The sequence below is a fragment of the Lonchura striata genome, chromosome 4 (genome assembly GCF_050655825.1).
Source record: "Lonchura striata isolate lonStrDom1 chromosome 4, ASM5065582v1, whole genome shotgun sequence".
NCBI lineage: Eukaryota > Metazoa > Chordata > Aves > Passeriformes > Estrildidae > Lonchura > Lonchura striata.
In genome coordinates, this window is record NC_140706.1 from 19,582,484 (window position 1) to 19,609,962 (window position 27,479).

Sequence of the window (27,479 nt, forward strand, 5' to 3'; positions counted from 1 at the left end):
AACAATGTGACAAATGGGTAGCTGCATGTATATCATTGTAATGTTGAATAGAATGAATGAACTTTTGTGGGCTTGTTAGTATGTCAAGGTCAAAATGGTAGATCTAATATTTGTGTAATTTTTAATAGAAGTTTTCTACAATTAATAATGACTCACATGGAAATATATATGAAAACTTTATGGAGAGATTAAATGGAATTGTCATCCTATAGTGGTGCACACATGAGATACTTTCAGCTTGATTAGACAGGATTTTCCCTAATGAAAGCAGAATGAGCTCCTTTCTTACTAAATACACGGACTTGATACATATGGAAAGTAAATTCTATTCTATTATATGAGGTACACCCTATGAAAAAATTATGGAAACATTATTGCTGTAATTCTGTACTTATGTTCAAAAAAAACCACACCAGATGTCAGCTGGCATTATTATTAAAATCAAAGCAAAAGGTAATAAGAAAACAGAATAGGAAGTACTTTTCAAAAGCACTCACAGATTCCTTAGCATAATGAAAAAAAAGCCATATTTGAAAATACTGCTTCAAAAAGTCCTAAAATATATCTTAAGTTCATTAATATGAATATTCTTATTCATCTACACATGATCTGCTGTTTTAACTAAATAATTATATATTAGTCTGGGTATTTTCAGTTTTACTATGCTCTTACTGTTACCATTACTAAGCAGCAGAATAGTCTGAGGCCCAGATGACACATCTTTCAGTAAACTGTGCTTTCTTTCTTTGTTCTCTTTAAATACAAACTTATACTACTTTGTTTAGATAAAAGTCACAAAGTAAAATGATCACATTAGTGTTGATTATGCTTTTGAGTAGTATGTCTTTATCATCCCTTGTACTTAATTTTGGTGTTTTCTGTGGATTAACCTTGAATCCTGCAGAATTAATTCCCTTTCAAATGAAACTAAACTCAAGGAAGTGCTCTAGAAGTGAATTTAATGTACAGCAACTGCTAAAGAGCTTTCAGTCCATGACACCACAGTGAAAATACTCAGGGTAAAGATGGCATAACACATATAATGTGATGTCTACACAACCTGTTAAGGGTAGATGATACCTTTAATATTTAAAAGCAATTTGTTTTGTAGATCATGGAGTGCAACACAAGATGCTTCATAAGAGTTAAATTGGATTCTGATAATAAATTCTCTTCTTGATTTCTGCTGAAATAGAGCTATGATTTTCTGTAGTGAATTTAATTGATCATAATCAAGCAGAAATAATATTAAAATTTTTAAAGGAACCCTGTTTATTACAGCTCAGTGTAATGAATAAGGGCTTCTCATTGCAGTAAAAGGCCTCTATTTTGACTATTTTACAGTATATGGAATCTCCACAGTATCCATGCAGGAGGTGTGTAGTATCTATGTAGGAGGAACCATCTGGAGTGTATGGGGTTCAGCTATTATAACATTTTTTTATTGATGAAAATGTGCATGCAACATAATGAGTTGAAATAAAAAATACTGTTTGGTGGAATTTATGATAACATAATAAGGTCATAGAAAAAAATCCAGTATTGAATAACTTATCATTACAAAATATTGGAACAGGCAAATTTATTGGACATAGGTCGCAGCAAGTGATTAACTACTTTTTAAACTGTACCTTCAGTTTTATGAGGATTCATTGCTGCATTTGTGTTAAATGTTTGTGCAGCTCAAAAGAATTTCTTTGTGTTTGACCACAGGTCAATGATCAAAGACCTGATGATGTCCAAAAGTACCAGTACTTTGAAGTTTATGCTACTGTATCTTTGTATTGTGTCCTCAGAAGACATCAAGCACTTGTGGAAACAATGAGTAACCTCAATTTAATTCTGAATTTCTGCTTCTTTCAGATACAGATATTGCAGTGAATGTCACCACAGGAGCAGAAGACAACTTCTGCTCCCGGGTGATTATTTTATAATGGAGATCATAATTTCTATCACTTTTTCATTACATCTTAACTGTTCTGTCTTGCTTGGCTGCATCCAAACACTTAATGAAATTGCAGCTGCTTTTACATAAAAGAGCCTCGCTACAAAGAGGGCTGGTTGCATGCCAGAATTCTATGTATTCCAGCCATTCAAAGACTGAATTCAAAGTCTTAAGGCTAATCTAAAAGTGCAGCTATGAAGTCCTTAATTAGTCAATAGACAGACAACAATGACTTTTTTTCTTCCCCCACCCCCCAGTTATTATGCACATTAATAAGCAAGCCATAGAAGACCTGGGAATAAAAAACATTCCTTTATAAGTTTCAAGGCTTCTTGTTTTGAAGTATCTCATTGACATTGCATTTGATCTTAATTCACAACCAACTCACACTGACCCCTGAATCAGAGTCTCCTTAATAGTTTTTACCTCAAAACACGTTATTCATAGCAAGTGAGACAAAGAAGACAAAATGAAGATAAGCCAAAGGAAAAAGAATGAGAGAAGAAAAGCTGAAAAACCTTGAAAATTTGAAGGAGAGCTCTATGAGGTTTTTTTCTTAATTCTACTTACTTGCTCAATGTGAAAATGTAAGCTTAAAACACAGTGCATTACAGCTGCAAGAATCAAGTGTTTGTTTGCTTATTAAGGATCATAATTATAATTTCAGTATTATGTAGGTTGTTTGCAAACATATTAAAAAACACAGAAGTTGTGAAAATCTGATTTTTGAATAAGACCTATATTTGCATAAATGCCTAACGGATTGGCAAAGGTTCATTATGAAGTATTTCAGTTGAAAAAAAATTGGAAACACAGTGAGTAGAAAAGCATATTTTATTCCCAAAAATCAATATTGCCTGATTTGTACCATTAACTGTCATTTAAAAACTCCTATGTATAAGAGAACCTTTTGTCTAAGTACAGTCATACATATGCATGAATCTCTTCCTTATCCAGCAAACATTTCAGACTAATTTTCAGTACTCAGCTTCCTAGATTCATAATTTATTAATTTTTTTGTTGTTGTTGTTTTGGACTGATTCCAGGTGGAAAAGGATCCACATTATATCCTCAGCTGAAACTAAACTACAATTTCAGATAGCAGTATATAGATATTTCCACACAATTAATGCAGACAACACTTAGAGCAGTATACCTGCATGGGCAAATCGAGACCATCACCACGTTATAGTCTAGGGTGTGATTTGTTGACTTTAGGGGGTTATACTCTAGGGTGTCTGAATTGTTGACTTTAGTTTCCTAGTACACCTGTCATTAACAAGGGAATATTTGTATTGCTATTGATTCATACTGCTCTCTACTGCTTTAATTCAAAGTGCATGTACACAATATATAACCATATGTCCCATTCTGGTAATTATCATGGCAGGAATTAATCTCATCCATGTTTAGATACCAAAGAGTTCTTCAATCCATATACAGTCTAATGACCCATTCCCCAGGCTTTTGAAACTGAACTGTGAAAACAGGGTGGTTTCATGTAAATAGAAAAGATTTTTAGGCATTCTAGACCTTTAAACTTGCCAGCAATTAATTTGAGAGAGAGGTCTGAGCCAAAGTTACATGATGAATTGAATTTTGATGTCTAGGATCATGGCTTGTTATAGTTTTTACTACTAATAGCTGTAATAGCTGTAGTCATTACGTCTTTTCCTTCAGCCAGCATGCACAAGCTTAGCTGAAATGATCATAGTCAACTTCTAAACAGGTATGGAGCTTGCCACAGTTATTTTATCTTCCCACATACCCTACAAGAATGCTATGTTTTTGTTCATAATGAACTAATTCTTAAATTGTTGAGTAGTAAATAAATCTTCAACTTAAAAAATTGCTGCCTTTCTTAAAATAAAATGTATATATACAAAACACATCACCTCCAACAAGTTCTTCAAGTTATTGATCTACATCATTGACTGTCTTTCTGGCTATCAAATACTAATGCCTTTGTCAATCAAGAAATGTAATAAGTATTACAGTAAATAGTAAAGAAACAGCAAATATTATGTTATAAATGTTTTTTAATATTCTCTTTTGGATAAAACATATAGTAATTATAATGTACAGTATTTAATGTAAGTGTTCTTACTACAGTCTGCTTTTCCCTTTCTTCTCCAATTAAAATCTATTTATCCTAGATGTACTAAAAATCTCCCAAAACATTAAAAACTTTTGTGGGAACTCTAACATTATCACTATGACTGTTTCAATTTCATATTATTTTTTTGTTATTCGCAGGTACGATTTCTTTTTAGCTGTTGTAAGTTTTTAAGTTTATCCAACAGATAATTGAATTATTTATCATCTCATTAGCATGCTTGTTGATATTTAATGCTAAATTTGCAAGTTATTTTTGTTGCTTGATGGTGATTTTCACATCTTTTGATCATTTTTGTTCCCCTTTGCTTATTATCAAAAGTTTGTAAGGCCCCAATTATCTTTAATTCAATGCCTCAAAAACAGATCCTTTATTTCAGTATTTTTAGAACATGAAAAAAGACAAGATACAAGAAGGTAAAACACATTAGCCTATATTTCCCCATCTCATCTGTATTAGAAATAAAAATAAAAGGAACATCACTTTGAAATCTCTGGTTTTGGTAAGGATGTATTATCACCAAAAAAAGACAAAGTTGTGATTTTTGCTGTGTTGTAGGGTTGGTTTTGTTTTTTGTTTGGTTGGTTTTTTGTAGTGGTTGTTTGTTTTTTTAATCTCTGAAAGAGAGGCTTTTGAGAAAGTTTAATGTATAATATAGGTATAATAAATAAATACATAAATGCAGAAATTTTAATTGTGATGCTTAATTGATTAAAAATAATGCATGTATTATTTAAATAAATTTCCTAATTAATTATTAATTTTTGTGATTTTTAATTACATACAGCTATTTCCATTTCTATCTCTATGGCTTTTCCCAAAATGCTGCAGGTTGCCTGAAGCTATTCCAATCTTCAGTGTAAGATTTTGACGTTTTTAGGATGTGCTTATTAGACATTCAGGTGAGAGACTGCATTGCAACACATTCTGTCAATCTCAGAAGTATTTTATGAACACTGTTATGCATCTTCTCTTTCCAGAATAAAAATTACCAAACTTGATAAGCCTACTAAAGACTTAAGCTGCGTCTGAAATCAAGAAATAAAAAATAATTAACTCTTTCACAGGTCAATAAACATTTATATGTACAGTATCCTCTATTAATGTAGGTATTCAATCCGTATTACTAGTTATAAGGCTGCATTCGTAAGGATTCCCTTCTCACCTGACTTACTTTCCTTCCAGATTTAAAGTGACATTAGATGATCTCTGAGCCCAGTGAAATGGAAGCTGATGGAATCCTCCCAGCAGTGTCTGTCTTTAGATCATAAAATTTATATATGACAAAGTGGAAGAATGATGCAATCCAATGCTTAAGGTGATATTTAGAGAGAGTGTATTTCAAAAATCAACACCGTGAAATCGCAATGCTAATCAAACACCATGTACAGAAGGGACTGGATAAAGCTGAACAAACTTCAACATTTAAGTAGGACAATAACAAATCTCTTTTCCTTCCACCCACCTCCTTGTTTCTGTAATTAAAGGATAAGCCAATATTTACCTTGTGTTCAGTATTTATGATCACTATGCAGGATTCAAAAAAACCCAAATTTGTAACTTTGACACTCATTCAGCCACAAATTCTGGTACTTCCAAACAGTCATGAGCTGCTGCATCTGGGCACTGGAGCACCACTCTAAGAAAAGATCTTGTGCTATAACAGCAGATGTAGAGAGCAGGCATTTCATTGGATTCATTTACAGTGTCTCCCAGTAATTAGCCTGAACCACACAATTTAGTAATAAGACTATACTGTTTCTACTAGCTGGTGCTGCATCTTCAAATTTTACCAAAGAATAGATGTAATATCATTCAAATAAGCAAATTTATTTATTAAACAATATTCTGAATAAGATTAGAAAGTTGATATTGTAACTTAAGAAAAATTTTAATATGTGCAATACCTTTAAGGCCTAATAAAGATGTTTTTTATTTTCATTATATTCTATAGTCTTTAGTCTTTTCTCTGCCTGCATTGTATAGATCCCTCTAGTCCCTTTCTCATTCTGCTGCCAATCCACTCTCAGAAAAAATACAGTATTCAGCAGTTCTGTCCATTGCATATGAAAACTGTTTGTTTCTTCTATTTCATCTCAGTTGTCAGTTATGGCAAAGCTTGACAAAGTCTCTAAACTTTTCAATATATCTAAAAATCTGAACAAAGACAAGACTTTGACATACAATGAAGTTATGCAACATTTAATGTAAATCTACTGTTGAATGAGTATTATTCAGAAACCACTCTGGCTAAGTTGATACACTTTCACAGCTTTCATTGTCTCTCAAAAATAAAGGCTCACAGATAGAAGGTAATTTATCCTCATATATTTGTGTGATAATTTTACTTTCTGAAATAGTTTCTTCTTATTTTATTTTAAATAAAATAATATCTCTGTGGAAAATAAAAGAAATAATTTTCTGAACACACTAAGTGTTAAAAGCTTTATCTTGCACCATCTAAATATAAGAGTAATTTAGAATTAGTAGTATACAGTAATATATTTTGAAATTTTAAATGCCTTTTAAACAGCTGTTACAGTTCCAGATAAATATAGTTCCAAATAGTCTTTAATAGAATCAGTAAAGTTGGAAAATACCTCCAAGATCATCTTTGACCAAACACCACCATGTCAACTAAACCATAGCACTAAGTGCCAGGTGCAGTCATTTCTTCAATACTTCCAGGAGTGGTGACTCTGCTACTTCCCTGGGCAGTCTGTTCTAGTTCTTGACAACCCATCAGTGAAGAAATTCTTCTGGATATGCAACCTGAACCTTCCTTGGCACTGCTTGTGGCCATTTCCTCTTGTCCCATCACTAATTGCCTGAGAGAAGAGGCCAACCCCACCTGGCCACAACCTCCTTTCTTCAGTCGAAACACCTCCAGCTCCTTCAGCTGCTGCCCATATGATTCATTCTCTTGACCCTTCCCCAGATCTCTTGCCCTTATGTGGACACACTCTACCTCAATGTCCTTATTGTAGTGAGGGATCCAGAGCTGGACAGAAGACAGAAGATGTGGCTTCATCAGTGCTGACTAAAAAGAAACAAATTAGTTCCCAGTTCCTGATGGCTGTTCTATTTCTGATACAAGTCAGAATGCCACTGGCCTTCTTGGCCACCTGGGCACACACTGACCAATGTTCAGCCAGCTGTTGACCAGCATCCCCAGGTTCTTTTCTGCTGAAAAAGTCTCAAACTGCTCTTCCCCAAGCCTGTAGTACCTCATGGGGTTGCTGTGACCCAAGAGCAGGACAGAGCACTTCACCTCATTGAACCTCATGAGCCTTGGCCCACTGACCCAGCCTCTGGAGACCCCTCTGCAGAACCCTGCTACCCAACACTCCCACTCAAGTTAGAGCTGTCTGTGAACTTACTGAGGGTGCACTTGATCCCCTCATCCAGGTCATTGATAAAGGTATTAAACAACACTGGTCCCAGCGTTGAATAAGCCTTGGGAAACCTCAGCAGTGACAGGCCACCAGCTGGATGCAGCACATTCAGCACCGCTCTCTGGGACAGCCATCCAGACAGTCTTTTACCCAGTCAAAAAGTTCACATGTACAAGCCATGGGCTGCCAGCTTTTCCAGGAGAATGCCATGGGAGACAAAGATTTTACTGAAGTCCAAGTAGAGAACATTCACAGCCTTTCTGTCATCAACTAGTTAGTAATACAAAAAGATCAGGTTGGTCAGAAGGACATACCTTTCCTTAATCCTTGCTGGCTGGGCCAGATTCCCTGGTTTTCCTGTCCATGGTGTGGAACTGCAGTCAAGATAATCTGTTGCATAGTCTTAGGCATTGAGGTCGCACGGACAGGTCTCTAATTACGCAGACCCTACAGGTTTTTTATGTCCCATACTTCATGCCATTTGAAAGCAGAATTTCAATTGGTATCACTATAGAAATTACTTACCATTCTATCATAGCAATATATTGTACAGGTTTTATTATGAATATATGATAATAAGGAAAATGTTAGAATTGTCAGCAGGTTCAAATCTGGAACTGCTTGTGAGAAAGAAATCAGAAATAGATAACCCAAATCTCCTATACAGTTCTGTCACCTCTGTTTTCCCCTTCATATCATTATCATCTCAGCTTTTGCACAACTTCATGTAAGAGCAGGTAGTGCAACACATAGTTGTATCCAAACTAGAACCAAACCTGAAGGTTCAGTACCAGACCAAGTACATCATAAAATTTATGTGGGCTAGAGAAAGATATACAAGCCCAAGGATTGTTGACATTCTAATTGAAGAATTAAAATCTAAGAAGAATTTTTATCTGTACAGTGATTGTAACAATTATAGACCAGTGTATCCAATTACTGGTCATTCCCTTTCATGACACAGTTAAAACTTATCAAACTGAATAGTATCTGCCTGTTTCTTTGGTATTATTCTTACCTTTCCATTTTTGTTGAACAAAAGAAAAAAACTCAGCAAAACCCAAAGCAAAGCAGTCCCAAACAACCAAATAAATTAAGAACCCAATACACACCTGCAGATGAAAAGTAATTTGTATTTCCAAGTTCTTTACTAGATGGGAAATGATGTCACTCTCACTTGTCTGGTGAAGTTCATATATGCTCTAAAGCTCCCCTTTTCTAGTCCATAATCTATGATTCCTTTATAATTGTTGTGTGTTTTATGGTATATGTGTGTTTCTTTTTTAGCTCTAAAACTGGTCCCCAACTTCCAAGGTTGTATTTCTTTAAAGCCTATTAGTTGACTACTGATGATATTTATAGCCCTCAGTATTCTGTTCTTATCTTTTGTGCAGACATTCAAGGTATATCTTTATGTCATTACTCTAGAGTCATAGGTAATTAATTTTCTCCAGCATAAGTACTGCTTATTATTATCTCTCATAATAATATTAATAGAACAGAATTAGTAGCCATTAACTACAAGAAACAAAAAAGTTATTATAACAGTAGGTGTTGCAATTAAAAATCATGCTAAGCTAAACCTGAAATAAATTATATAATATATAGTTATCTTTTTAGCAGCTACACAGATTGTCAAAAGTGTTCCAGATAGGCCAAGTTTGCACAAAGCAAGCAGGGTCAGTTAAAATTCTAGGCCTCTGTATACTTACTGCAAGGCTGTGCCCTGTTAATGGTATGGTAAGATACTCTCTCTGTACTGGAGGACAGCAATTTTACATTTGCTCAATTGAATATGCAGTGATAAAGAGCCCTATCTCTCCTTTAAGAAAAAGCTGAAGGGAGGGTAAACTCTTTTTTCTGTTTTCAGAGAGAATATCCTAAGATGCTGAATTTTAAGAATGCATCAAATTGTTGACAACGGAAATCAGCTCCTGACATTGAAAACACTGGAAGAGTTCCAACAACATAACCCATTTTTCTAATTGCTACAAAGCAACACAGCTCCATTGAAGTCAGTTAAGTGCAATGTTTGGCAGGAACTGAGAAAAACAGGAAATGTTCTTCCATATGCAAAGCCAATTTTTTTGTTGAAACCTTAAGACTAATCAATGATTATTGGCCCACATTTAGTTTTTATATAACATGAAAAAAATAATTTAAAAATAGTTTTAAAGGCTTTGTGTTTTGCTTTTCTTGATTAAAATTCTACTTTATAACAAAATATATGGAGAATCTTACATATGTATTGTTTTAAATTTTTTGTTATTGATCTCAGAAATTGTTTTTGCCCAGCAATCAAGTCTACATTTTTTAAAATGACTACTGGTGAGATATTTATAGCTATGGGATCTCATTTATAATCCTATGTCTTCCTTTTCATATCATATCATCATATCATATCATATCATATCATATCAATCATATCATATCATCATATCATATCAATCACATCATATATTATATATCTGCAGCCTTTTCCACTGCTCTGTGTCTCTTTCAAGACTGTTGTTGTTCCATGATATCTGTATTTAAATTGCTACTACTGTTAGTGTTATAAATATTTCTTTCTATATACCATAATTACTTTCTACTAGCGTCTATAGAAGAAATACACCACATGATTATATAAATCTAAATTAAAATTTAAAAATTGAGTACTAATTAATAAACTGATAATAAACTGAGTAATAATTAGTAAACTAATATGGTTAAACAAGCTAATTTTCTTCAGACAGGCTAAGATTAAGACAGACAAAACTGGAAAAGTCTTCAAGCCTTGAAAAGTTGAACAAAGCTTGTTATTTCTTGCTAACACTGCTTCCTGCCCAGTATTTTATTCTTAATATTCAGACGACAGAATTCTTGCTAGTTCACACATTTGTAGAACACATTTTCTAAGGTGTAACCCATCACATCAGCTTATGGATAACTGACCTACTTGGTAGTTTTCCAACTAAAACTTCTGACCTTGTCTCTCAGAACTGTTGTCTGTGGTTCTGTGATGGGTTGGCCTTGGTTGAATGCTAGCTTTCTACCACACTGCTCTAGCACTCTGATCCTTAGCAGGACAAGGAAGAAGAAAATAAACACTTGTGGATCAAGATAAAGGCAGATTCTTAAAGCAAAAGCAATGTTGAGTGCACAAAGCAAAGAAAAAAAATCAATATATTTTATTCTCTAATTCCCATTATCAAACAATGTCCAACCCTTGCAGGGAAGCAGGGCTTAGCATGCATAGCAGTTGCTCTAGAAGACAAATGTCATAAGAATGAATTATTTTCTTCCTCCTTTTTTTTCTTAACTTTTATGTCTGAGCAAAGGTTTTACAGTATGGAATAACCCTTTTTGTCAGTTTGGGTAATTGATGTCCCCCCAGACTCTACTGGTGGGAGGAGAAATGTTGGAGATCCAGCACTGATGCTGTGGGAACACTGCTCAGCAGTACCCAAAACATTGCTGTGTTACCAACACCTTTCTAGGTACCGATGCACAGCACCAAGCTATGAGAGTTCTGTGGAGAAAATTAACTCCATCTCAGCCAGACTAAATACAGCTTCACATGTTCAAGCTCTGCAGTAATAAGAACTTCAACAGTTAAAGGTGAGTAATTATCATGCTATGTTCACAAAAAAAATTTTCTAGTACTTTGGGATACTGCAGAAGTTTGTAATTCACTCCCACTTCATGCTGGATTCACCTACTGCAAACTGTATTTCAAAGCCTGTCAGACTTCTAGAAATAACTAGGTCCTGACCCACAATTGTTGAACAGAAAAGTAGTGATTTCATGAAGTGATTTTAAGACCAATTACTGAAGGAAAGTTCCCTGGGTCATGCTGGTTCTATAAAATCTAAAGGAAATAAAACATAAAAATTCCCTAAAATCCTCTGCATTTCTGGTACAATCCCATAAGTTCAGTGGCCAAGCTGCAGGCTTTCTTCATGTATCACAATTTCAGCTTCTGTTTTATTTTAGCTTTACACTCTTATTTAGCAGTCACCTATTCATGACTGGTGCCACACAGAAGTAAATTAATATCTTCTCTGAAAACTAAAATGATAAATTAACTATCCTACAGAACCTCCAGTCAAGAACACCTAACAAAATAAGGATCTATATTCAGGCCCAAATATGTAAGAACATGATCAGTTTGAAACACCTGTTCTGAACATGTTCAAAGACCCTTGTTTGTATTCAATCTTTAGTTGAAACTATGTCAGAATCAGAGCAAACCACAATTGCTGTTGTGTGAATTCTATGTTAGCTAAGTGGGAGTAACACTACTTTAACACTTCTTACTAAGTTAATGTTATTGACATGGTGTTTAGGGACTGGTATTATAATGCTGATCATTTTGATTTTATGCTGCTTGTAATAGTAAAGCTACTACTGCCAGAAGTATACAATATATCTTCTTCAAAAGAAGAGAACAACAAGAAAATCTAAATCAATCTAGAGCTGTGAATCTGGCCTTAAAGTAGAGCCCAAGCCAGGGTAGACACTATGACACTATAAAGTCAAAATATTCATAAGAGTGCTAAGACAATTGAGAACTGGAAACTGAGTCTCAAGGAGATTAATTTCTACACACATGGGTTCCTCACAGAAGCAGATGACTACATAGGAGTAAATCTAGAACACTTCTTTATTTACAGCCTATTGAATAATTGCATTATACAAAAATACAGATTAAAGCTAAATACTCTGCTGAAGAGTATTCCAACACAAAATGTGTACTTTTCTGGAAAATTGCCAAAAGAATAAATAGACTTTTTGAATAGGATGAGAGAAAATCATTCTCCATTTTATTCCTGTAAAGCTTTGCAGTGTTATATAAGGAAAAGAATCTAGATTCATAGAGCAAAGGAAAGCATGAATGTGTCTAACTGTACCCTTCTGACTCTGACACTCATTTAAAATAATATCTTGTATAATGCATGGACAGTGTTAGGATAAAATGGGAGTGAGTAGCATGTTATCAGTTCCATAAATAGAATGCAAATTTTCACCATCACAAAGGATTTCCTAAACACTAGGTCATATGGTTCTATTTCACTGGCTTGAAGGAGAGACTTCAATAAGGAGAGAGAGTAATATCATCTATATTTAACTTTAAGCTGAATTTCTTTTTGAAGATTGTTCCCTAAGCAGTTCACAAAAATCTATTCTCTAGGCAGTAAAAATGTTTCAAATGTGTTTTTAAAATGATTACTGGACTAATCACTTCCATTCAAGAGTGAAAGGAACCAAATGGCCTATAACATGTGCCTAGCTCCTCACACAGTTAAGAGGACTATATACACATGTTAAATCAAACTTTAGGATCTTTGGAATTGCAGGGCATAAAGACAGATGTTTGCAATGTAGCAATAGGCATAAATAGGCATAAATAGGCATAAATAGAGAACAGGAAGAGGTTTTCTGGTGTTTCTGTAAATATTCCACTTTAGCTGTTAATTTTCAACTTTATAGATGGCCTTTTGTTCTTGTTTTTGCTTTATCACAGTAAGGCTACTTTGTTATGTATATAAATACTTCAAAAACCAAAATTTAAAAAAAATTAATTTACAGAGATTTATCTGTAGAGCCTTATAGTTTTCTATCACCAATGTCACAGCAAAATGGCTTTTCTAAAACCATTTACTGAAAGAAAATTCTAGTTTCCATGATTTCCCAGTATCTGTTCTTAATAGATGACAAATTATTTGATAATTTATAAAACAGACGAGCATAAACAACTAGTAGATTTTCATAAAAATTTACAGAAGAAAATACCTCTATTTTCCTATGGAAAAAACCCCACAATTTTAGTGAAGATTGCATTTTATAACAAAACTGGTAACAGAAGCAACAAAATGATTGAAAGTTATTTATATTTCAACATGACATTCTCCTAAAGGAAAATCTGGGCTAAAAAACATCACAACAGGAAATTTTGTGTGGAAAAAATGTGCACTGTACTTGTGTAAAGAGGTCAGACACAGTAGGTAAGTACCTCTACAGGAATCCCTTTGGAAAAACAATCTTATTGCTAAGTACAAAATTAAACAAAAAGTTAGGCTAATGGAACAACTTGGTTTTTTCCCTAGATCTGTCATATGAATTAATCAACACATAAGATATTTTGACTTTGTCATATGAAAGGAAAACTAAGCAGATAAACTACTCAAAAATATTTCTACTTATTCAACACAGTATTTTGATCCCCTCCCATGCTACAACAATCCTTCAGTCTCCAAAGTATCATGGAACAAGAACTTTTTCTATATCAAAGGCCTAAGAAAAAAACAAGGCTCTGACAGTGACATTACATTAGAACTCGAAAAGTTTACCTTATGCCATCAAACTCCTCCGCCTCTGAAACCTTGAAAAAAGCACAGCAACTCTCCCCTCCCCACAAAAATTAAAAAACATAAGTAAAAAATGTACAAAATGGAATAATTTTTAGGTGTCAAGTGCCGTTTATAGGTATAAGCCTAGAAATTACAGAATGCACTATTGCAGGGTATCATTCTGTCACTTTATTATAAAGGAACAAGACAAAATTATCTAGAAGTCCATTTCAGACAGATGAGTTATTTTTCGTCATTTAGTTTCATTCAGAAAACCTAGTAAAGCCTGCTAGAAAGTTGTAGGAAGAGTAGTTTAAGGAACTGGAGTTCCAAACAAAATACTAAATTGCTTTAAAGCATATTTGTAGTTCTCATGAATAAATAAGAGCAAAGCAAAAAACAGCAGAGCACAAAGGTAAGAGCTTGATGGTAGAAAAAAATGGTATTTCGATCTGAAGAGATGTTTCTTTGAAAGCTAGTTGCTTGTTCTCAACATTTTGAGCATTTCAGTCAATAAAAATATGTTTTTTGCTTAATCAGGTGAATTTTGTCAGAGAAATATAAAATTAAGAAAATAGCCTGAAGTATTATGTGTAGCTAGATTTATAAAAAGGTTTTCTCATTAAAAGAACAAGAATATACAATGAAGTTAAAAGTTTCAAACATGAGAAATGTTTTTAGGGCCAGTTTTAATTTCAAGCTAGGCAGTCAAGAGTTAATAAACTGAGGCCATGAAATGAGCCATTCTAAAATAAACCAGGCTGAAGAATTTGTTTAAAATAAAGTAGGAAAGTTTCCTGCCCAAAGATCACTGAACAAGGGTCTACATTTAAGATCATAGAACTCATACACCCACAACCTCCTCTCCAGGCTAAACAGTTCAGCTTCTCTCAGCCTTTCCCCAGGGGAGAGATGTTCCAGGCCCTTCAGTATCTCAGTGATCTGCTCCAGACCTGGACCCAGGGCTCCAGATGCATCTCACTGGGGCTGCTCTCTCAGCACCCTTGATCTGCTGAGTCTCCTAAAGCAGAGCAGGACACTGTCAGCCTTCTTTGCCGCAAGGACACATGGCTGGCATAACATTCTGTTTGGTGAAACTAAATGAAATCTAGACATAGTTGCAGCAGAAGTTATTATTGGAAAACATTTTCTGAAAATAACCTCTGAAACCTCTTATAGATTTATCATGTAGAAAGAGGCATTTTCACTATAGGAAATATTCTGATATAACCTAGGATAAATAGATATTTCTTTTTGTAACTCCATCATGTTGTTAGCCTATAGTCATGATGAAATTTCCCAGACATTTTGTCTCTTCTGTTTCCAGATGATGATTCCCAGTGTAAAGTGAACATTTTTGAAACTAATTTTTAAGTCTGTGGACAAGGGGGAATAGTTTTAAGCTAAAATAAGCTATATTTAGATATGGTGTTAGAAGGAAATTCTTTACTGTGAGAGTGGTGAGACACTGGAACAGGCTTCTCAGGGATGGTGTGAATGCTCCTTCCCTGGAAGTGTTCAAAGCCAGGTTTGGTGGGGCCCTGGGCAACTTGATCACCCTTCTTAAGGCAGGAGGCTGGAAATTAGAAGATCTTTAAGATCTCTTCCAACCCAAACTATCCTGTGATTTTCTGGTGAGTGCTGTTAAGCTTATTAGGGTTCTAGATATAATACAGAAATTATGTCCTGTAAATAGATTCTTGCCTCTTCATAATGAAGATAGTATTTGATAATTTTATTGAATGAATCGGGCTTGTGGGAAACAATTTACTTCTAATTACCAACATTTTCCTTTTGTTGGAGATTTGGTACTTCATTGAAGACTGCATTTGGTGTGATTTGATGTATGTATTATTGGTATGCATGAATATCCACAGAAATATTTAGGAACATATTGGTAGGTATTTAACAGTTAAAAATAGAACTATGAGCTCTGGGAAACAGATTTAAATCCCTTATCTCTTCTTAGTGTTATTAATACAGGGATTTTAGGTCAGCATTAAACTGAAGATGGTTCTCTTCCTGTGATCTGAAATTCTCTAGGTAAAAGTTAATGGGGAGTAATAACTCTACCTGAGCACACTTCTCCACATCCATCTTTCTGTTCACATTTTTACCTAGCGGATCACTGATAAAGAGCAGGGACAATGAAGAGGCTCAGATCTCCGAGTCTCTGTGACTCAGGTGGGGATCAAACCACCTGCTAGCTGAATGAAGGGGCACACATGTATGCAGACAGGTTTATAGAAAGCTCCAGGAGTTTCCAGTCTACTTTATGGGAGTATTTAGGCCAAAGGCTTTGGAGATACAAAGTTTCCAAAGGCATTTTTGCAGCAGCAGCTTCAAGACATTCTTCAACTGTCTATAAGTTAGAACAGCCTAGTCTAATATTTTCTCTGTAGGTTTGTCCTACAAGGAAGCTTAATAAATCAAGTTTTCCTCTCCTCCTATGTTATGCTTCAGTCAAATCATTCCTTATTGCACAGAGGCTGTCCCACACTTCTTCAGTTCTCAGACAATATATAGAAAAAAATTGGTAAACAATTTTACTCTTTTTTTTTTTTTACTCTTATAATACATCTGTTATTATGGTTTTCCATTTTGTTGCAAAGGATCATTTATAATATCCTTAATTTATGCTTTCCTGATCTTAAACATTTCTTTTGAAAAACATTCAGTAATTTCTTTCAAAAATAATGTGTACAAGTAGGGAATACAATACAAGTTAATTACCCTGAATAACTCCACTGGTATCCATGATTTTTTTATTTTGTTTTGGCCTGAGAGAAAACTCATATTTCTAAATATGATAATTAATTTTCAATATCTCTGTATGATTGATCATGCCTTTCTGCTTCAGAAAACAAATGACTTAGAATAAAAATATATAAACATTCAGTTTTCAAAAATCATGGTCTACAGATCTATATGAGGCCTTTAATAGCTATTACCATCCACTTGCACCGTAACTGACCATTTATCAGATCCTGTATAAGACAAACATACAGGCACTGTCATGTACAACTTTAGGTCATTATGCCCCATCTTTGTCTTGAGGACTTTGGAAGATAGAGAAAATAAAAGGTTTTAAACTCTACCTTTCATCACAGTTATATATCATAAAACAATTACTTGAGTAATTGCTTCTTAGATTACTTTCAAGACCTTTCTATACACAATGGAAAATGAGTGAGTATGAAATATGAAATAAAATACTTTTAAGATCACTATTTCAAGTAAGAAATCAGGACTACTATGATTGTGAAAAAAACACAGAATTGCAAATACTGTTTCTTGGTTCTTATTTGATGTTTTTATTTCTTAAAAAATACTTGATTCAAAATGAAAGAGAAACGGGACATACTTTAAGAGAATTTGCCTAAATTTAGTTTTAAGAATTATTTTAGAGATTTAAAATTAAAATAATCAATTTTAAATGCCTGTACGGGTACTCACTCCTTTTTCTTGCCCTTTCCATGAGCATTTATTGCTGAGCATGAGGTCACCTGGTATGGAATGCCAGCTGTCCCAGCTGTGTCTCCTTCCATCCTTTGCCTGAGCCATCTTGCTCATTTTGGCTGGGGAGTAGGGCAGAGTAGGGAGGAGAGCACATTTTGCAAGAACTTCTCAGCAATAGCCAAATTAGTGAAATTTTACCAACCCTGTTTAAGCCAAAAATCCAAAGCTTATATTCATAGGGGCTGGTATGAAGAAAATTTACTCAATCCCAGACATATTGTGCACATAAGAATGTGGCAGACACTACTGTACAGAACTACAAAACAACAGAATCTCCTCGCAAAGATCTGAGCCTTTCTGTTTGTTTGTTCATTCACTGTAGTATATCATAAAAAAAAGCAAAAGAAAAAACCCACGAAAAACCCCAAAAAACTTGGTGAAAATATCTCTCAAGAAATGAATTCTTAGACTCATAAATTGAAGGCTTCAAAGATCCATAGCATGTAGACTGCAAAAGTGTGTGTTTGAATACACAGTTTTAAACCAAAATGATGAATACAGATTTCTACATCCAGGATTTCTTCATTAGCTTTAGAGGAAATGTGTAGGAGTATAAAGATCCACACTGTGGGCACTGATGAATTGAGTAGGGCTTAAGGAACCAGAGAATAAAATCAATATGAACACAAGTTCTGAAAAAATGAAATATTAATAATTGAGAAATAGATTCTAAATTTGATTCATGTGCATACTATATGGTCATTGCAGAGCTTCAGCAGCTTTTCTGACTTTTTTCTTTTAAAGCCAAGGAAGCAGGCAAAATCTGCTTTCCATAGAAAGACAGGAAAACAGGATTCACTGTCTTGAATAATAACATATACTGAGATAATCATTTACTTTTTACTCTGTCTCAAATAATTCACAGAAGCTGTTGGGGGGGGGAAACAGCCACTAATGGAATGTACATCATATACCAACAACACTGCAAGCATTTCCAAAATAAACACTGCATTTCACATCAAAGTCGTAAGGAACAATTTGTGACTAAGAGGTATTTAATAAACTCAGTTAAAGAAGAATACTTTTCAGAACATCTGAAGAATCTGAAAACTTTCAGAAAACCTTTGCCTGATATTCAGTTATCATTGTGGGCTTTTGAAAGCCCTGAAATAGGTCCATTGCTTTTTCTTTTAAATTTATTTAAATTATCCAGTACATGAAAGCTTCCAGAACTACAAAATACAGAAAAGAAACCCAGCTAAAAAATGGAGACCCATTCCCTGAACCACTCTCCATCCTTTTCATTATTTAACAATTAACAATTGGTTTTGTGGGCTTTTTGTTTGTTTGTGGTTATTTTCAAACTCTAATGCTTCACATTCTCTTGAAGAGAAGAATCATGACACATAAACAGTTGGACAAGAAAACACTTTTACCAAGACATTTTCTATTTTAAAAGGAATTAACTCTTGTAATGAGATAATTGGTTGCAGTCCCTCTGAGAACAGATCCACATCATAATTCTGACATAACCTAGAGTTTATTTATTAAACATTTTTTAGTATAGTGATGAATAATAATATCTAGGCAGACGGGTTAATCCTACATAGCACCTACCACATCCTGCAGCCACATCCCTGCCCTTCCAGTCTAGGTTAGACTGGCAGTACAGATCCAGGGGCTCAGGGCACAGATGCTGACTGCTGTATTCCTTTCTGGGGCCTGGTCTCTGTGTGAAACTGTTCCATGCTGGCCTCAGCCTTCAACATGATGCCTGAGGGCCACACGTGGTGTGTTGATCTCACCCCATATCAAGCAACTCTGTCTATTGCATTATAAACTAGAACATCAGTACAAGATGATACTGCCCTTGCTAATCAAATAGCAATGAGGCCAAACTCTCACAGTTTTCATCAGGCTTTGTCTCACCCACTAGTTTTCAGCCTCAAATATATTACAAATATATGAAGTCAGCAAAAATTACATAAAATGTAATAAAATGTACATAAAATGTGTATCTACTGCTTTGTATTCCAGCTCGTCTTGACCTAATCTATTCAGATATAAAATCTTTTATTTGAGCAGTGATTTAGGGTAGACTTCATACCATGTCAGTGTTTAAAATTAAATCCCCTACAGCTTTGCTAATGAAAATAAGCCAGCTAACTAGTCAAGACGTTACATAGATGGGTAGTTGCATATTTGTATGCAGCTAGTTTCATAAGAAACCCTTATAGCCTAGTACAAGTACATCACTGGAGATAAAATCAGGCAGAAAGGTTCACCCTGGTTTGTCCCAAAACTGTCAGCTATGAGGTAAAATAAGAAATTACATGTGTAAACAAAGTCAAGGTAGTCAAAGATAACCTTTGATTGTTTGTGATCAGTTCTTCAGTTTGGGGCTGGAGCCTTCACCACATCACTTCATGTCTATTTTCCCCTCAGCACATCACTTAATGTCTATTTACCCCTTGTGTACTTTCTCAGTGTCCCACTACCTGAATGTGACAAGTATGCAATACTACATTTCTTGGCTGCCTAAGTTTTGAACACTTCCCAACAGCAAATGCTTTCATGTTTAAGGCCATTAGGAAAAAACCCAAACAAGCTAGCATATCAGGTATGTGTTAGCTTATATATTGTAAAAGAAAAGGGAAATAATAGGTATGAGTTGTGATAGGTGCTCCATGTGATACTGAAGGAAGAAATAAGGTTAGTTCTGTAAGCCTCACTCTGAATGAAGGGGAAATAAGAAAATGCAGCAATATTTCTCAGCATTAAACTATAGATTTTATAACAGAAGTATCCCCAATATGGGCAAATGTTTGGTCTTGATGGTTTTGAGTAGTTAGTTCTCTACTCATTTCTATAGTCTTCCAGTTTCATAGCAGCTTCATTTTCTAATAAATTATTTCAAATTCTATAAATTGTAAGATAAGAAAGTGCTGATCTAACTCAAATTCTGCATAAATTAACTTGTAATTCTGAAAGTTTTATATATATAAAAATCCCAGTTAACTATGGCAGCCAATAGGTATCTTCATCTTCATTCATATATGTGACCCATCTATTTTAAAGTTTTACCCACAGAATAGTTGTCAGAGCTGTTTTGATTTCTTGAGTGTACAGGCTAAATCAGATTTCTATTAACTCTCCTTTCTTTAAACTCAACATGTAGTTTGACTTCTCAAAGGCTAATTATTATAGTATGTTTCCATATATATTTGAATATTCAGTAACTTTAGTTACATCCTATAATCTATATCAGAGCCATTTCAAAAAATTGTCTTTTCTTCTGTACTAATTTTCAAAATGTATTTGAGTTCTTTTCCAGCTCTTTGATTCATACTTGTATCCAATTATATTCAAAAAATATATTTATATTATTGATTTAACTATAATAGTCATTAAATTCTAAAAAAAATCTGTAACACTAAAGTCTGGGCTTTTGAGAGCATAATTAGAAGTCATATTTAGTTCTATTAGAAAATGTATTCTCACCTATATTAAATCTCATTTTAATACTTCATGATATTTAATATAGCAAACAAGATTTTGAAAAAGTTCCAGACATCTTTAATATTAGTGCAAGTCGATTTTACAGAAATAATGAGATTTGCTTGTGTTCTCCTCTTGAAAGACAGAAATACTATTCTGCACTCCTCAATAGCATAAAAGAGAAGCAGTCACCTTTTTGTCAGTGCACTTATGGCCATTTTAGCAAATAACAGATTTTTTGCTCTCTCTTATAAGATATTGAAAAATGATTTAAGAATCATTTGATGATTTAAACCTCACTAACTTCCAAGATTATTAAGTATTTGGACTGTCAGAAATTCAAAAACAAACAAAAAACCCCCAGGTAATCCTACCTTTGGCAGCATGCTGCTCCAGCTCCTGTTCAACCCATGCAGGCTCCTAAATAAGTCAGCAAAGTAATTTTTACATCTTAAATATGCTAAATCTTCCCAAAAGCTTTCCAGTTCTCAGATTCTCCTTTTTATAATCCACACTTCTGGCAGTGTGCAGATTTTAAATGACTTCGTGATATTGCTTGTATTCCCAGTAATAACTCTTCACATCCGCTTTAGGTATTATGGGATTTCAGAACTTATTTATGTGTAAAATCACTTGCAAAAGAGAAAAAAAATGGAGCTCTCAGAAACTTTGTTACCTTGGAGGTCTCTGCCTGCTGGCTGTAAGTTTTATCTGTTACCATGAACTATCTTGAAATCATCCACTGTAAACTACAGACAAAACTAAAACCTCTTTGCCAAGTACCTTGAGACTTGTTATAACATGAAAGTAACTTTCCTGGTACAGGATCAATCCATCTACTCCAATTGATTCTGGGGTAAGCCAAAGGTATATCACAAACATTTCTATGTGCTTTACTGCTTTGTTTACACGAACAATTACATAGCATGTCAATTTATGCTTTTATCTAGACAGTTACTCTTATTATTATTTCCTAAGTGCTGTTACAGTGAAGAAAAAATTCTGCATATGAAAGTCACCACTGAGAAATTGCACAATGAAAGACACATTGAACAGATACTCAGATTTATTGGGAAAGATACTTACATGCTTTCTGTGCATCACAAGTGTCACTGAGATAAATATCAGAAACAGAATGGTTTTTACTTTTTTGTAAATGCAAATCTTCTTTTATGAACATGTATTAAATCCACTGAGGAACAGATCAATCATAAATTCCAATGACTATCTTAATTTATTTGGACTAAAAATGTCAAATAAAACACTGATGAGATTAGTGAAATTAAATAAAATATCAAATGCTGGTTTTACTTATTTTTGTGCATAGAATGTTCTTAGTGAAAAACATTATGCTATACACCACTGAATGGAGAAACAAATACTTTCATTGAATGCACATAATATTGAGAATGGATAGCTGAACAGAGAAGGCAAGGAGTTTCCTAATTACTAGAAACTAGTGTTGAATCCCTATCAAGGAGTCTTGAAAGCATAATAATATGCTTTTAAGTTCAAGGACAAGTAGTAACAAATTATGTCAATGCAAACACTGATCTACTTCAGCCCCTTGGCATCTTCTGTTTTACTTTGGTTTCTAAATGAAGACACAAACACCTGTTCTTGCAGCAGGTGGTATTTGTTTATTATAGCTCTTCCTGCTGAGTTTTAATCAGCCTGCAGCTGCAGAATCCAGACTAAGGAATGGTTATAATACCAGATTTTCATATATAAGCAGTATTGGTCCAGAGAAAAATTTTCATGCTTCATTTCCATCATGTGTTACCAATCATATAATTTCCTTCTCACACTCCACGTTTTTAATTAAAGAGTAAATTCTTGTATAATGGTTGTAAAAGAAATTTTGAACATTGTGCCCTGAGGGTGTTATTTGATTGTATTCTCTTATTGCAAAATCTCCAATTTTTGGAAGAAGATTCTCAAATCTCTGCCAATTTGTACTCCTGCCATTCTTTACTGGGAGAATCAAGAAGCTTAAAAAAAAGCCAAGGGACAAATTAACAACATGCAAATCCCTCTATTCAAATGCAATTTAAATAAGAAAAAGGTGCTTATGAGACAGGAGAAGTTGGGTAAAACTTTATATTTCAAGCTATAAGGTAAGAACACTGAAGTAATTATGTAGAGACATTATTAAGAAAGTCTTTCTATGTATTGAGATATGCTTTAACGTTTTCATCCTTATTAAAGGCCTTCTATGCATGATGAGCATGCAATATAACTTAATTCTATTTATTGTCATTAATAGAATGAATTCATGGGCTTCAGACTGCCAGACATTTTGCAAAAATGTTATATTAATTTTGCTTGGTATTAAAGCAACAACTATTCAATGAGGCTTATAGAATACAAGAATTTGTTTAAAATAAACTAAGATAAGGGTCAAAAAAGTGAGATTTTACTGTGTGGAATGTCAGAGTTGCTTCAGTGCAACTAGGGTGAAGCCAAACAGGGTAGTGAGACGCTGGAACAAGTTGCACAGAGAAGTGCTAGATGCCCCATCCCTGGAATCATTCAGGATCTGGTTGGATGGGGCTCTAAACCACCTAGTCTAGTTGAAGGTGTAATTCAGACTTTTGGCTTCAGGTTAGTTTAAGTCCCCAAAGGGTCCAGTTCATTCCAGGAGACTGCTTCAGCAGGGACTCCCCGTGGGGTAACAGCTTCCTGTGGGACAAATCCACCTCTAGGAGAGCAACTTACGTCGCTCTCATCTGCACTGCCGCAGGGGAGTTTCTGCTCCAGTGCTGGGGGCATCCTCCCCCTCCTTCTCCGGTGACCTTGGTGTCTGCAGAGATGTTTCTCCCACATCTCACTCCTCTCTCCCAGCTGCTGTTACACAGTATTTTTTCTCCTTCCTTAACAAGAGTTTTCCTCAGGTGCTGCCAACTGATTTACTCAGCTTTGTCTGGGGATGGGTCTGTCTTGGAGCCAGCTGGAACTGACTCTTTTTGACATGGAGGAAAGTTTCTGGCATGTCCTCACAGAAGCCATCCCCACACATCTCCTACCAGCTACCAAAATTTTGTTACTTCAAACTAATACAAGGGCTCCATGGCACAGTGTGTGACAATACTTGGCCTGAAACAAACTCTGAAAAGCTAATTTTCCAATGGAAGTGGGGCCTTTTTTAATTTGTGTTAATGCAGCATCAAGATCACAGCATCTTGCTCCATAGCAATAGAAATATCTTTATTAGGTCAAAGTTCTGTCGCTTCCTGAGATTTCTACTCTTATTTTGCCAGTATGTTTTTTCTGACGTCAAGAGTTGGGGGTTTTGTTTTGTTGGTACTTTTTAAAAAAGTAATTTTTCTTTTTTTATTATATTTCTATGTAATGAAAAATTGTAATATCCTGAGCCTCTGACCACCAGAAGTCCTATAGGAGAGAGCAAGTAAGGAATAGGTATCTGGCTCCTAATTAGGCAATAAATTAGGACAAGTGCTCTCAAAGACACAGTCATTTCAAGCATCTCTTGAGATAAGAATTTCAATGATCAATACAGTTTTCCCTTTGTGAAGGAAAGGGGAACAGTAGAAAAGAGAATGAAATTATTTTTATTTTTTTTATTTATGATTTTTAAATACATTTTTTTTCTTTTCTTTTTAATTTAGTCATTTTTTTTGTTACTTTTTGATCATGAAAACTGATCTTTTTCAATTTAAAGTACTAAAAAAACAGACATTTGTAAAATGTTTCCAATACATACAACATACTAACAGCATTTCTTATATCATGAATTTAAATCCTTATTTTCATGAAAAATGTCATTCTTTTCCAAGGTATCACCATGCTGAAAGGTTATGTGCATAGAGAATATTGCATAGAGTTATGTGTGGTAAATTAATTCATTGTTCCTTAGGTTTTGCTGCTGCTTTTCATCATAGATGAAACAGACAGTGGACATTTTTATCCTTTCTACTAGCTTTAAGTCATTACAAGAACTTCATACAATAAAGGGTCACATGAAAGGGTTTTAACAGTAACAATATTTGTCCTGAGAAAGTTTGCTTTCCGAAGATGAAATTTATGCCTTGCTTTGCTATTGAACTTATAATAATATTAACTCCTTAATGTTACATGGTCTGTATTCTTTATATACTGCTTTTGGTTGGAAAAGAGTTAATTTTCTTCACAGTACCTAGTATGGAGCTGTGTTTTGGTTTTGTGCTGGAAACATTGATATTTTATTACTGTTGATCCTTGCTTGCACAGAATCAAGGCCCTTTTTGCCTCTCAGCCCACCAATGAGGAGTCATGTATACAACAAACTGGAAGGGGACACAGATGGGACAGCTGAACCCCACTGACCCAGGGGATATTCCACACCACAGGACAGCAGGAGGAGCACCTAAAGTTGGAAGAAAAAAAAAATAAGAGGAGATGTTTATAGTGATGGTGTTTGTCTTCCCAAGTCACTGTTACATGTGATGGAGCTGTGCTTTCTGGGGATAGCTGAACACCTGCCTGCCCTTATGAAGCTGTGAATGAATCACTTGTTTTGCTCCCTTGCACAGTTCCTGTTTTATCTTTTAAACCTGTTGTCTTAACCCACAAGTTTTCTGACTTTTCTGATTCTGGAGGTGGAGTCATGATCTCTGGAAGAGTTAAAAAAACATATGGGTATGGCACTTGGGGATGTGATTCAGTGGTGAACATGGTGGTGGTCAACAAGGTTGGTGGCTGGACTCGATCTTATCAGTATTTTCCAACCTTGATGACTCTATTATTTTATGATTCTTGCCCCCATTTCCTGAGGAGTCTCTGTGTTTGTGTGTCTGTGTATGTCCATGTGTTAATGAATCTTTGTGGGATTTAGTTGCTGACAGGAGTTACACACCCCCCAGAAAAGAAGGCTGGCTGGAGTAAACACCCCCTCCCCCCCCCCCCTCAAAAAAAAAGTTAGTGCTAGTCCTGGTCCAAAAGTCTGACACACAAATTGTCAGAAGTTAAGAAAGGATCATGGGAAAAACTTCACCTAATTTATTCTGTGAAGATCTGTCCTAGAAAATTTCTATTGATTGTTACTGAAAGTATGGTATTGGGTCACTGGCAGTTCAGAGATTCTTAGGACTTGCCTCAGTTCATCAAAAAAATCCAATAGGTTGAGAAGTTTTGGTCTGAGTACAAGACCCAGTGAAATTTCCAGATAACTGCTTTCCTGTTAAATCCAGTAAATGAAAAGAATGTTAGAAGACTTGGAGTTGTAACCTTGAAAGCACCTGGGAAAATGGGCGGCAGCAGTGAAAAGCTGGGATCAAAGTTCTCAGCCAACAGAATTCTGACAATTACACCACTTCCCAAGCACATGACAGCGTGTGCGGCACACAGAAGATTACATAGCAGAGCTGTCAGCAGTCTAACGGACAACAGCAGAGCTGTCTATTAGTAGACCCTTAACAGATTGCTTTGTGGAAGTGTGGCTTCAGAAAAGTAATTGACAATGAAAATTCAAAGTGTGCATCTATAAATATATATAATTATATACCTATACAGATAAATATGTACCATTATGTATAAAAAATATATATATAACACTATAAACATATTCTTATTGTAGTAAATACCTCCACAGTACTTGTTTTGCTCGAGTCACCTTGACCAGATTAACAATTTTTGAGGCACTGGTCATATCTTCTGAACAGTATGCATTACCCAAGCATGTCCTCTTCAGTAACCTAGTTTTTATAACACAGTACTCACAAACCCACCAGACTTGAACTAAATCCAGGTTATCATGCATTGTCTTTTCTATATTAATTAGTACCAGTTCAAAGTTCTAATTTAACTTCATTAACTTAGGAAACAATGATTTCCTTAAAGGATAACATGAGCTACAAATGATTAAATAAATCCTTCAGAAGTTCAGATCCTTTTGAAACTCTTATAGAAATCCTGAGCCCCAGTTTTGCAAAAATGTAAAAAATCTGACTCTAAATAAGTGATATTCATCAAAATGAAATCACAAGAATTTTTGCTGAAATTATGCCAGATCACTAAGTGTAGAGCTATCCTATCTTGTAGTCCTATGAGACACAGAAAAATTAAAATGAGTCCAAGGAAATGTAGATTTAAAAAATCATACAATATCTGTTTAACCTGCAAGTTAAAAAACATTCTGATCTATAGCACATTTATTTTTCTTAAGCTGGATAGCATTCTATATTTCAAATTTGGGAAAAATAAAGCATCTTTGGCACATTATAACAGTCCAGTCTGTTCTCCTTTATAGACCATAGAACCTCATCTTGTATTGCTCGATTAAATCAGAATTTGCTTGAACAACCCATCTTTCAGGAAGATTTAAGTGATAGATTTATAATTAAACTATCAAAGTGGCACACAGCTCAGACCTAGATGGCAATTTTATGAACAGTACATATTCCAAATCACCTACCTATCTTAAGTCCAAACAACTATATATCACGGTGAATTTTAGTTCAGTCCCAAGAGGGATTTTAAATCAGTCATCCAGAGGCATCCTGTAATAATTCAGCTGTTCTCCAACTGTGCATCTGAGAGGCTGCAATACCTACAAACTATGTTTTCAAGTTTTGTTTGAAAGTTAAATATTTCAATGTCCTTTCATTTTCTGCTTTCTTACCTTCAGTCCAGCAATTTCACTCACATGTTCAAGGGAACTCACTAGGTTTTCTGTATACACCCCAGAAATTCATAGGTGTCTTCTGCATGTAGATGGTAGTTCACTGGATGCT

At 34.7% G+C, this 27,479-nt stretch overlaps 1 long non-coding RNA gene across 1 annotated transcript in view; it reads right to left on the minus strand.

Annotated features, from left to right (window-relative positions):
* LOC144246118 (uncharacterized) overlaps positions 1-27,449 on the minus strand; it is a 90,085-nt gene extending 62,636 nt beyond the window's left edge. The window contains exon 1 of the long non-coding RNA XR_013339801.2: positions 21,123-27,449. This is a non-coding gene — a long non-coding RNA (uncharacterized LOC144246118). The remainder of the gene's footprint in view (positions 1-21,122) is intronic.
* Positions 27,450-27,479: the final 30 nt, after the last annotated feature.